The sequence below is a fragment of the Panthera pardus genome, unplaced genomic scaffold (genome assembly GCF_024362965.1).
Source record: "Panthera pardus isolate Hobbes unplaced genomic scaffold, ASM2436296v1 HiC_scaffold_13, whole genome shotgun sequence".
Taxonomy (NCBI): domain Eukaryota; kingdom Metazoa; phylum Chordata; class Mammalia; order Carnivora; family Felidae; genus Panthera; species Panthera pardus.
In genome coordinates this window covers 161,924,034-161,937,121 of record NW_026526688.1, presented here as the reverse complement: position 1 = coordinate 161,937,121, position 13,088 = coordinate 161,924,034, and positions in this window count along the sequence as shown.

Below are 13,088 nucleotides of genomic sequence, written 5' to 3'. Positions count from 1 at the left end.
AATTGCACTACTGGGCATTTACTCAAAAAATACCAAAACGTGAACTCAAAGGGATAGATGCACCCCTATGTTTACGGCAGCATTATTTACAATAGCCAAATTATGAAAGCAGCCCAAGTGTCCATCGACAGACCAATGGATAAAGAAGATATGGCGGATATGTACAATGGAATATTATTCAGCCATAAAAAAGAATGAAATCTTGCCATTTGCAACAACATGGTTGGAAGCTAGTATCTAAGCAAAATAGAGTAGAGTAGTATCTAAGCAAAATAAGTCAATCAGAGAAAGACAAATACCATATGGTTTCATATGTGGAATTTAAGAAACAAAACAAACGAACAAAGAAAAAAGAGACAAACCAAGAAACAGAGTCTTAACTATAGAGAACTGATAGTCACTAGAGGAGAGGTGAGTGGGGGGATGGGTAAAATAGGTGATGGGGATTAAGGAGCGCATTTATCATGACGAGCACTGGGTGATGTATGAAATTGTTGAATCGCTATACTGTATGCCATGAAACTAATATTACACTATGCTAACTATACTGGAAGCAAAATTAAAAACTTAATTTTTAAGAAGGGGAAAAAAAAAGGAATGATGTACTGATACGTGCCACAATATGCGTGAACCTTGAAAAACATCATGCTTAGTGAAAGAAACTTGACACAAAGGCTACAAGTTGGACCATCCGATGTATACGAAATGTCCCAAACTGACAAATCCATGGAGATAAGAAGTGATTTTAGAGTTTGTCAGGCTAGGGGGAGGGGAATCAAGGAATGACTGCCATTGGTCACAAGGTTTCTTTGGGGGGTGATAAAGGTTCTGAAGTTAGATGGTGGTGATAGTTGCGTAACCTTGCGAATATATTAAAAATCACTGAATTGTGCGCTTTAAAATGGTGAATTTTACGGTCGGTTAATTGTATCACACACACCAGAAAAACCTAGGCCTCCATCCAGACTCCTTGTCTCAACATCTGCATTTGAACGAGATCCTCAGTTAATATGAATGCACATTAAGTTTTGAAAAGCATCAATCTAACACACCGGTCTTTTTTTCCTTTTTTTTTTTTTAAGTTCATTTATTTATTTTTGAAAGAGACAGAGAGAGAGAGAGAGAGCACAAGCAGGGGAGGGGCTGAGCAGAGGGGGACGGAGGATCCGAAGCGGGCTCCGTGCTGACGGCAGAGAGCCCGATGCGGGGCTTGAACCCACGAACTGTGAGATTAAAGTCATACGCTTCACCGACTGAGCCACCCAGGTGCCCCTGACATACCAGTTGTCATACAATTGCATACGTGGCCGAAATTTGGAATCAGTTGGAGAGCTTCTAAACCTGCTCCCTTGGGTATCTTTCTGTGTCTTGTCCACCAACTCACCAACAAGTTCGTGGAATGTCTTGCATGGACCTCATACCCCTTGAGTTAGACCTCCATGCAAGATGCCTCTTGGCTCTCAAAAACACATACTGCTTGATAGAAGAGCAGAGACTCTGGGCCATTCGAATCACAGCGGTGCCACTAACAAGTCGTGAGACCTCAGACAAATGACTTAACCTCTCATGACTCAGTTTTCCTACTTGTAAAATGGGGATAATAATAGCACCTACTGCATCAAGTCGCTGAAAGGAATAAGTTCCTTAATAAAAGCATTTGGAATAAAACCTGTTATACGTAAGACTATATATATATATATATATACACACACACACACACACACACACATGTATTAGATATTATTATTACATAAGCAAATATTCTTTTATAATGTGCATCAGTTACGATACGTTGCATATCATTATATGACGGTAGCAAGTATTAAACCCAGATGACATGCCCAGCACTATGCTGTTTTAACTTCTCTAATGTAGTTCTCATAGTGATTCTAAGAGACAGCAAATTCATCCAGCAAATATTGATGAAGCATGCTTCACTGATGAAGCATGAGCATGTGTCAACTCTGTGCCTGACTCCGGTGAGAAATTAAAGCCCAGGTACCTTAGTTCAGGCCGCTATAACAAAACATCACAGGCCGAGTGGCTCATAATTAACAGACATCTGCTTCTCACAGTTCTGGAGGCTGGAAAGTCTACGATCAAGGTGCTGGGGTCTAGTGAGGGCCGCTTCCTGCTTCATAGACAGCCATCTGCTCACTGTATCCTCATATGGTTGAAGAGGTTGAGGGGGCCCACTGGGGTCTCTTTTATAAGGACACTAATTTCATCATGAGGACCCCACCCGCATGACTTCCTGACCTCCCCAAGGTCCCACCTCCCCAAACCATCACATTGGGGATTGGGTTTCAACGTAAGAATTTTAGGGGGCCATAAACATTCAGTCCACCAAGGAAGTTAGGTGACCTGCCCATAGTCCCAGAGCTAGTGACGAGGGAACCCCAGTCTGACTCCAGAATCTGGCTCTGGCCAACCACCTTCTGTGGCCTACCTTCAAAAGGGTACAAACTGGTAGGAGAAATACAAATCAAGCGGCCAGCTAGGTGCAGGTACATGGGGGAAGGGGGTCTGGGGATTCCCTGTATGAGTATTTGGGGTGGCCCTTTGGACCAAGACATCTGGTCACCTGAGAGTGGGACATGTGTGCAGCCCAGCCTAGCAGGGGTTGGCATTCTGGGGGGGGGAGAACTGGTCTGCTGGGATCATTCTGGGGCTTTCAGAACCTTTAGCCCTGGCACAAGGTGGGAGCACTGACAGAGCGTGAAGCGAGCCTGAAGGCTTCTCCATGGGCCCAGCAGCGTCCCATGCTCTGGAAGGCCTTACCTCATCCACGGCACAGCGGCAGCCCATGGTCAGTGCGGGCCCAGCTCACAGGCTCACGGCAGAAAGCTCATCGCCAGCTTTCTCGGCCCCTCAGCCACCAAAGCCACAAATCCTTACATAACCACCAACTTCCCCATTGGTTGGTCTGCGTCTTTTTCAGGGACTGTGTGTTTTAAAGTGGCTGAGTGAAGAAAAGAGAAACTTAGCCAAAATCCAAAAGGACTGTAAATGAGTGTCCCATGTCCCCGCAGAGTCCCCCCACTCAACTCCAAATTCCTTCACCCCGTCAGACATTCTCTGTGCCCAATTCCAAAAGCCTGAAAAATAAAGTCCCTCGCAAGCTCTAACTCTTGCCATTATTCAAACACAAACAATGTTTAAATAAGCACTGTTAGGGTATATTCGGATTTCAAAGGGGACTTGACCCCATCCAGATGTTATTGCTTATATGACTGTCTTCGCCCAGAGTAACAGTGCGGACTGCCCAGTGTCTGAGGCATTTTTCTGTAACTCCCCACGTGGCTGTTCTCTTTCCAAAAAAATAATTAAAGAAAAGAAAGGAAAAAGAAAGCAAAAGACCGTTTCCGATGTCAAACACTAGCTCATTTCAGAACTGTGACTTTTCTCCTTGCTAAACTTTTTCCTCACTTACTCTACCCAACTAGAGTCTCTCTCCTTAATGGAATTACCCTCCATTAAGATGCTAACCTGTTTCAGAGAGGAGAGAAAAAGCGGATATCTGAGTAAATGGACTCAGAAAGAACCAGACATTGTGAAGAATTCACGCATGTGCGTGTGTGTATGAGTGTGTGTGTGTGTGTGTGTGTGTGTGTGTGTGCATGCACGTGATTGTCCGTGTATGCGTTAGGTCTGGTCAGCAGAAAAGAGGTAGGAATATCACTCCCAGAATGACATTCATGACAGTGTTTTCACAAAGCAAAGAGCCACCAGTCCAGCTGCTTAATTAGATCATAATCCCGTGTGGTTTTAATTTACTCTTGACTTGAAGAGTTTGGGATGGGCACCAGGATCGTGGAAGTCACTGTGACATGGGCCTCTGTGTGTATCTCTTTTTTAAAGCTGGTTACGACCTTCATAAAAATAAATAAATAAAAATCTTCAAATAAGCACTAACCAATCCACCACCTCAAGGTAGCGACTCTTTTCGTGTTGTCAAACACATTACCTGAACAGGCTCTATCTGGTCCGATTCCAGAGCACAGCCAGGCCTGGTCAGCCCTGGGAAAGGGGGGCACGGGCAGCAGTCTAGTGGCAAACTCGTGGAGTAAAAAAATACCTGGGTTCATAGCCCGGATCCATCACTTACCAGCTCTTTTCACCGGGACAAGTCATGTTACTTCTGTGAACCTGTTTTCTCTTCTCTAAAGGGAGCATAACACACCTAACTGGCAGGGATGATTGGCGGTAACTCGCAAAAAGTGTAGTCATTTGTACAATGTATCACTTCCCCTAGTTAGCGGTTCAGATAGGTAGTCGATTTGCTGTCTTTTCTGGTTTCATCCAGCCATGTTGTTTCAGCACACGTGCGGTTTTTCCACCAACGTCTGGGCTTTCGGGTAGCATTCTCGCAATACAGATCGAACGGCTAAAACAAATTTTCTTTCTGACAGTAATGGAAAGCACATTCATGGTTCCGACAGCGGAGCAGCTGCACAGATGAATAAGAGCAACAACAATGACAACAATGACATTCCTTACGCGTCAAGCTGAGCGCTTTCATGCCTTATTCCAGAATTTCTCAACCTCAGCACTATTGAGCTGCTGGGCCAGATCCTTCTTTGTCGTGGGGCTGTCCCATGCACGACAGGCTGCGTGGCAGCCTCCCCGGCCCCTGCCCACCAGATGCCTGTTGCAAACCTCTCCACCCCACCCACCTCGCCTCACTTGTGCCGTCTCCCAAAAAATGTCTCTAGGTGTTGCCATATGTACACTGGAGCACGAAATCATCCCCCATGGAGAACCGCTGCCTTAGCGTGTTTACTGTTGACAACAAACAGGGATGCCCGGGTGGCTCAGACATTTAAGCGTTAGACGTTGGGTCAGTTCATGATCTCACAGTTCATGGGTTCGAGCCCCATATCAGGCTCTGCACTGCCAGCTCAGAGCCCGTGGCAGATCATCCGTCTTGCTCTCTCTGCCCCTCCCCAGCTTTCACACGTGTGCGCTCTGGTGCTCTCTCTTTCTCTCTCAAAAATAAACATTTAGAGGTGCCAGGATGGCTCAGTCAGTTAAGTGTTCAACTCTTGATCTCGGGTCGGGTCAGGATCTCACGGTTTTGTGAGCTCGAGCCCCACATCAGGCTCTGTGCTGACCTAGCACAGAACCTGCTTGGGATTCTCTCTCTCACTTTCTCTCTGCCCCTCCCCTGCTCTCACTCTCTCTGTCTCTCTCAAAACAAACGAACAAACAAACACTTAAATACAGAGAACAAACTGAGGGTAATGGGCATTGAGGAGGGCACTTGTTGGGACGAGCACTGGCTGTTGTATGTAAGCGATGAATTATGGGAACCTGCTTCCAAAGCCAAGAGCACACTGTATACATTGAACGTTAGCTAACGTGACAGTAAATTATATTTTAAAAATAATAATTAAAAATAAAATATAGTGATCCAAAAAAAATAAACCCTTAAAAATATATTCACAGCAAAGGGGGGAGGTTAGAACAACGGTCATTGCCATCTTACAAGTGAGGAGGCTGAGGAAGCAGGTAAGTGACTTAATGGAGGTGGGAACCGGCCCCACCTGAGACCATTCTGCCTCCCGTGGGCCCTCGGGGCTGGAGAAGTGCTGCTTGGACCCTCTCTTGTCTCATTTACAGAATCCTGAGGAGGGAAGAGAAGGGAAGGACCACAGAGGGCGGGGAGAGCAGACATGGTTGTTTTCAGGGAAGGAGACAACTGCTTCCTGGGTCATGGCCTTCCCACAGCGCACTGGGGAAGCAGACTCGTCCTACTCAGCTTGGGCAGCCAGTGAGGCAGGGAGAGACCAGGTAGAGTGGCGTCCTGGGAGCCGTGGAGAGAAAGTACTTCAGGAGAGAGTCCTCACCTGTGTCAACTGCTACTCAATCCGTGATTTAAGGAAACTTAGCTCAGAGGACTGGCCAGTGAGGGGGCCCTGGTAGGACTTCCAAAAGAGCTGGTCAAGAGGGTCAAACTATTCGTAGTAACATATCATGAATTCATGCATATGCTTTATTTTTATTTTTCTTGATGTTTAATTTTGAGAGAGAGAGAGAGAGAGCGCATGCGCAAGTGGGGGAGGGGCAGAGAGCTAGGGGGACAGAGGATCCGAAGCAGACTCTGCCCTGACCGAGCCGATACAGGGCTTGAACTCCCGAACTGTGAGATGGTGACCTGAGCTGAAGTCGGAAGGTTAACCGACTGAGCCACAGCGCCTTATTTTTCGATAAGATATTGCACATGAAATATGCACACTTACCACCATTAAAAGCACTTCTGGTTCAAATTGTGCCGTAAAATAGAGAGCAGCAGCTTATGATGAATTTCTGCAAAGAGAACCGTGGGTTCCGGGTTCTCCTCCTCTGTGACAAGTTTGAGAACCTTGCAACGGTGACATAGATGATGAGGGAGACAGTCACCTGAGGGAAGAGGCTCAGGTAACTGCGCTCTGCTTCCTCATGTGAAGAGCGACACAGCCACCACTAGAACCAGAAATCAGAACCAGACGCCCCCGTAAGAGAGCTGCTGGTAGACAATTCAAACTCAGGACCGCCCTGGAAAATTCTGAATGGGAGGCAGCCGGGCCCCACTTTCCCAGAAATGAGAGGGAAGAACTCTTAACTCAAGCCAATTATAAGACACAATATACCGCTAAAGTGCTTGGCTTTGCCTTATTAAATTGTGAGGTAACTTCCTTTCGGACTGCACGATTAAACTTGGAATCGCAAGGACTTTATGGGCTTTGTGATACAGACTATTCCTTGTAACAAACGATGGCCTAAAAATGAGTTTTAGGCGGAAAGTCACATGGAAAACCATGGACCTTGGGCCCACTGCGGTTTGCCCCCTAGAACACAGTGACCTGGTTACCATTACCATCAGTACCTTCACGGGGTCCCAGATACTCCCTGGGAGTGGCAGGTAATTGCCTTTGGGTTTTCTGGACCAAAATTTTGACGCTGGAAATCTCCGTTACGCCCCCAAACGGAAAAGTAACTTTCTCTGAGGAAAGAAAGGCAACCTTTCAAATGAGATTTTCTTTGTTGCTCTCACTTCACCAACTCTGCTTCTGGTTGGAGAAGCCTGAGGTAGAGGACACCGGGGGAGCCAATTCCCCGGAATTTCCTGTCCGTTCTCCAGCTTTCTCTCCATCATCACTTTCTCCACCAAAGCACAGCCCAACTCTTCCCTCTTCCAATTTTGTTTCCAGCACCTTCAGAGGGGTGTATGGTTTACGAGGTGCTGTGGCATGCTGGGAGGGTTTCCCACAAGTCAGGAGGCCTCGGCCACTTCCTTTGACTGAGGCTGCCAACATACTCAAAGTGAAGACAAGAGCAAAAGAAAGTTACAAAAATCGTGGGACATATGCTTCGCTAACTCCTGCTTTTAACACACATGTGCCAATGCAACTAATGCAAGGCAATATTTCACGGATATTATATGTCCACGTGGGTGTATAGTCTTTAAAAATCTAAATTTGAGACTATGTGTGAAGATGAGGCCAAAAGGCTTCCTTGCCTCCTGCCCCCACACCAGTCCTGCTACCCACCCCGTCCTGCTCACATCTATAGGATGCTTGTTCTTCACAATAACCTTGTATATGGAGGAAGAATGTGTATTATTCATATTTTCCCACTTGATAATGAAGGACGCTAAAGCCTGGAAGGTTGAATGAATTTCCCATGATTGCAAAGTTGAGTGGCCGAGCAAGGAACCAAACCTCGCTCCATGTATTTCAAATTCAGAGTTTTCTCTACTAGGACGCCATACGTCACCCCTTCTAAAGTACTTTCTTTCCCCCCAAATAATGAGAATGGGCTATGGTTCTCATTTTTAGATACATGCAGATAACACCTAGAGATGCGTACTTCAAGAATAAACAGGTGCCAGAGGCGTCTGGGTGGCTCAATCAGTTCGGCGTCCGATTTTGGCTCAGGTCACGATCTCACAGCTTGTGGGTTCGAGCCCCATGTCGGACTCTGTGCTGACAGCTCGGAGCCTGGAGTCGGCTTCGGATTCTGTGTCTCCCTCTCTTTCTGCCCCTCCCCCGCTTATGCTCTATCTCTGTCTCTCAAAAATAAACAAACATTAAAAAAAAAAAAAAGAATAAACATGTGCTAACCGGCATGGTCCTGGAGGACACTCAACCAGAGGTAGAAGAGGTGAACAGACTGAAACTCAAGCCTGGGACTACAGCTCCTCCAAGGCCAGCAAATTTTCTGTTCTGTACCTCAAACACTCTATACTTTGGGTGTAGTGTCTCTCAGGTCATCTGAGTTCAGGAAGAATTCACCCATCTAGCCAACGTTTAGTGTTGACCATGTGCCAAGTACGGGACAACAGGCTGGAGACTAAGGTGGCTCACAGATTCTCTCTGACCTGTAGGCACTCCAGGCTCATGGAAGAGAAAGGAAGAGACAGCAGCTACCAGCACGAAGCATTAGCCCATGGGGCAACCATTTCACACTGAGTCCAACAGTCCGATTAAATGTCCAACAATAAGAAAATGTCAGAATAAATAAATTATCCATAAGTTGGGATTCTATGCAAACATTTGTAGAATTGTATATCATTCATTCATTCATTCATTTGGAGAGAGAAACATGAATAGGGGAAGGGCAGAAAGCAAGGGAAAGAGAGAGAATCCCAAGCAGGCTCCCCACTGCCAGCACAGAGCCCGACGCGGGGTTTGAACTCATGAAACTGCGAGATCACGACCTGAGCCAAAACCAAGAGTTGGATGCTTAACCAACTGAGCCGCCCAGGCACACCCAGGCATTCCAACTGAGATCAAATTGATGTATTGTATTAGTTTCAGGTGTCGAACATAATGACTGGATATTTGTATATATTGCCAAATGATCACTGCAATAAGGCTAGTTAACATCCATGACTATAGGTAGCTACAAATTTTTTTCTTGTGATGAGAACTTAAGATGTGCTCCCTTAGCTACATCCAAATAGACAATAGAGTATTATCAACTATAGTCACCAGCCTGTATGTGGCATGCCCAGAACCTACGTATGTTGTAATTTGAGGTTTGTGCCTTTTGACTACCTTCACCCATTCTCGCAACCCCACAATTGTAAGTATTTAACAAGATAAGCCAAAAGTCTTTTTAAGTGAATAACACAGGTTAAAAATGGTACCTAGAACATGTTCTCTCTGCAGATCTATAACACAGACATACAGATTCCTAAATACAGAAGGAAATGCATCAAAATATTAGCAGAGATTGTCTCTGAGTGGGGGGATTATGCATGGTCTCAGTGGGCTTTTATTTAAGCTTGTCTGTGCTTTCAGATTTAATAAGTAACATGTTTTACTTTTGTAATACACAAAAACCCAGTGAAGGTCATTTTGGCTATGTCTACAAAGAATGCCACAAGTCACAGAGGAAAGTTTATTGTAATGTCCAGCACAAAAAAAAATCAGTAGGGAAACTGTGTAAACAGTATGCTTCTCTACTTCATATTAAAAAATAATAATAAAGTCGGGTGGGGGGAGGAACCTTGAGGGACTCGCAGGCAACACGCTGAAATGTGACCAATGTTGTCCTTGGAGAGTGATTTCTTTATCTCTATTGTTCTTGCCTTGTTTCAAGTTTTCTTCAGTCAGCATGAAAAGCTTAATGTGCTCGGAGATTAAACAGTGAGTAATGAGGCAGATACAACCTGCAGTACAAGAGTGAGGACAAGGGAAGGTTGGATGCTTGTGCTTTGGGGAAGTACAATTGGCCACCCAAGAGGGAGAGGGTTTTGGCCTCTGACTCCCACAAAAAGTGGATTTTTCCACTCAGAGGAGATTTAAATGCCCTCCCCATTACCAGAGCACACCAAAAATGCTATTCTAAAATTATCTTGGCAGAGGTGAGTGGCCTAAGAATGCAAAGATACAAAACGAGTCAGCGAGGGCAGGGGGACAGCTGTAGCAACAAGAGCCATTTCTAGTTAGCCGCTAAGGCGGGAAAACAGCGCTGAGCAAAGCAAAGCGAGAGAGACCAAGGCTTCCAGAAAAACATGCTGACTAGAACATAGTTCTTGAAGGGACACCCGGTTGGTTCAATCGATGGAGGGTCCGACTCTTGGTTTCGGCTCAGGTCACGATCTCAGAGTTTTGTGAGTTCGAGCCCCGTGTCGGGCTGCGTGCTGACCGTGTGGAGCCTGCTTGGGATTCTCTCTCTGCTCCCTCCCATCTCGTGCACGCACGTGCACACTCTCTCTCGCTCTCAAAATAAATAAACAAACTTAACAACAACAACGAACTTAGTTCTTGAAGACTGTATTCTCAACAAAAGTTCTTAAACGCTCTAGCGTGAGTATTTAAAGCCCTGTTGTTAGATGAACCCATCCAAAGGCTACTCTCTGGGATCTACCAGTGCGCCCGCAAAGCCAACAGATTAACCCGGGCTGGCCCAGAACCAGCTTTTTGGAGGGTCATTTTGTTCCCTTGCGAGGGGCCAATTTTAAATTTCAATGATTTTCAACAAAAGTTTGCCAGCTTTATAAAGGTCTTGAATGAAAGTGCCCCTTCAGGAGTAGTTGGTTAGTGTTGCTGCTGTACTTAGGGGCAGGTTACTTGACAATTATGGGCAAAATTCTAATGACAAAGTGGACAAAAACCAAATAATAATAAGGGCTACCGTCTATTAAGTTTTTGTTTTGTGCCAAGCCCTTTCTATACATTATCTCATTTTATTCCCAAAACAACCCAATGAGGTAAATAATAATACAAACTCTATTTTACAGACAAACCGAGGCTTTAAAAGATTAAATCATTTGGGCTTCTTGTTTGGCACTTATTCAAATCAATTTTTGCTCAAATCAATTCTTTTTTATTTTTTAAAAGGTTTTTTTTTTAATTTTTCTAATGTTTATTTATTCTTGAGACAGAGACAGAGCATGAACAGGGGAGGGGCAGAGAGAGAGAGAGACACAGAATCCGAAGCAGGCTCCAGGCTCTGAGCTGTCAGCACAGAGCCCGACACAGGGCTCGAACCCACGGACCGCGAGATCATGACCTGAGCCAAAGTCGGAGGCTCGACTAACTGAGCCACCCAGGCGCCCTGCTCAAATCAATTCTTAACATTAAAAACAATTAGGTAACTTGCCCAAGTTACTCAACTAATAAGTGAGAAAACTGGAACTTGGGTTCAAATCTCTGTGACCCCATAGTTTAACCACTAAACTATGCTATAAGGAATTTTAAAATCTGTAACCCCTTATAATGTTTAGTTTTAAGATTATTTCTGTCTGGGGGTGCCTGACTCAGTTGAGTGTCAGACTCTTGATGTCCACTCAGGTAGTGGTCCCAGGGTCACGGGATCGAGCCCTACATCAGGCTCTGTGCTGAGCATGAAGCCTACTTGGGATTCCTTCTCTCTTTCCCTTTGCCTGTGTTCCCCTGACCCCACTCATGCTCTCTGTCTCTAAAATTAAAAAAAAAATTTTTTTTTAATTTATTTAAAAAAATTTTTTTAGGTTTATTTATTTTAAGAGAGACAAAGACAGCGTGAGTGGGGGAGGGGCAGAGAGAGGGGGAGAAGAAAGAGAATCCCAAGCAGGCTCTGCGCTATCAGCATGGAGCCCGATGTGGGGCTCGAACCCATGCACCGTGAGATCATGACCTGAGTCAAAACCAAGAGTCAGACGCTTAACCGACTGAGCCACCCAGGCACCCCCCAAAAAAATTTTTTAAGATTATTTCTATCTGGATATACCACATTATACGTGATTTCCTTTTTGTCATTGGAAAAAAAGATTCTAAATCAATACCAAAAAAAATGTCACCTATTGTACCATTAAAGAGTATGAGGTTTTAAGGCACATTCTAAGCGCGTTACAAAAATCAACTCATTTAAATCGTTGAAACAACCATCCAACATTCTACGGTTATCCCCATTTACAGCTGAGAAAACGGAGGCACACAGGAGTTAGATAACATCAAAATCATGCAGGAAAAGGCAGAGCTCAGAGCTGGGATTTGAACCTAGGTCTGGCTGACTCTCGAGTCCGGGATCTTAATACATACCTTGCAGCCAGTTTTATATAGCTAAGATGCCCATGAACAGGGATGTAAGTGAAGACAAGACGCACCGAGTGCGTGGTGAAAATGTTTTCCCATCCCATCCTTAAAGTGAGTGCTTTACAGGCAATGAGTCACTGGTTCGCTAATATCCATCCATCTTTCCAAAACCTAGAATAGGGGGAAGGCCCGTACACAAGACGTCGGCGTGTGCACGCACGCACGTGTGTCTGTGTGTATTTTAGCAACTTGTCAGGTTGAAGGCATGCGCAAAGCACTATGGTGTTGTCGCCAAATCCTGTTTCTCCCTCACTGAAGCGTCTTCCAAAAAAACTCCACTTGTCCATCGGTTCCATTAAAAAAAAAAAAACTTTTTTGCCTTGTACTGTTGGTGTCGCTGGGAAGATAAAAAAGTAAAGAGAAATGAAAGTCAAAGATCCCAAGTTTCACCTCATTGAGGTGAAGAAGCAAAGCTTCCCTGAACTTAGCTGTCAGAGAGCAAGCGATTCCTCAGGAGGAGAAAAGGCCAGAGCCCAGCCGGAGGAGAGAACGGTCACTGGCCAACGGAACTCTATCTACTCGGGAAGTCCTCTGTCATGTGCCTGAGCAGTTTGGAGACCTAGGCCGAATCCCAAGGGATCACATCGGCCATTCAGTTTACGGGACCAAGAACTGTCAGAAAATCTTCCCACACTTGCTCTTTAATTTCTGTTACCTCGGTGATTCAATCATACCGTAACAAGCCTTACATTGAGTTCTCTGAGAAAACCAACAAAAAAAAAATTATAAAACCACAGTATTTAAAAAAATTTTTTTTAACGTTTATTTATTTTTGAGACAGAGAGAGACAGAGCATGAACGGGGGAGGGGCAGAGAGAGGGAGACACAGAATCCGAAACAGGCTCCAGGCTCCGAGCTGTCAGCACAGAGCCCGATGCGGGGATTGAACTCACGGACCGTGAGATCATGACCTGAGCCGAAGTCGGCCGCTCAACCGACTGAGCCACCCAGGCGCCCCAAAACCATAGTAATTTAAAGCAGGCAAGACCTGCTTTGTCATCTCAAGACCATCTAACCCAT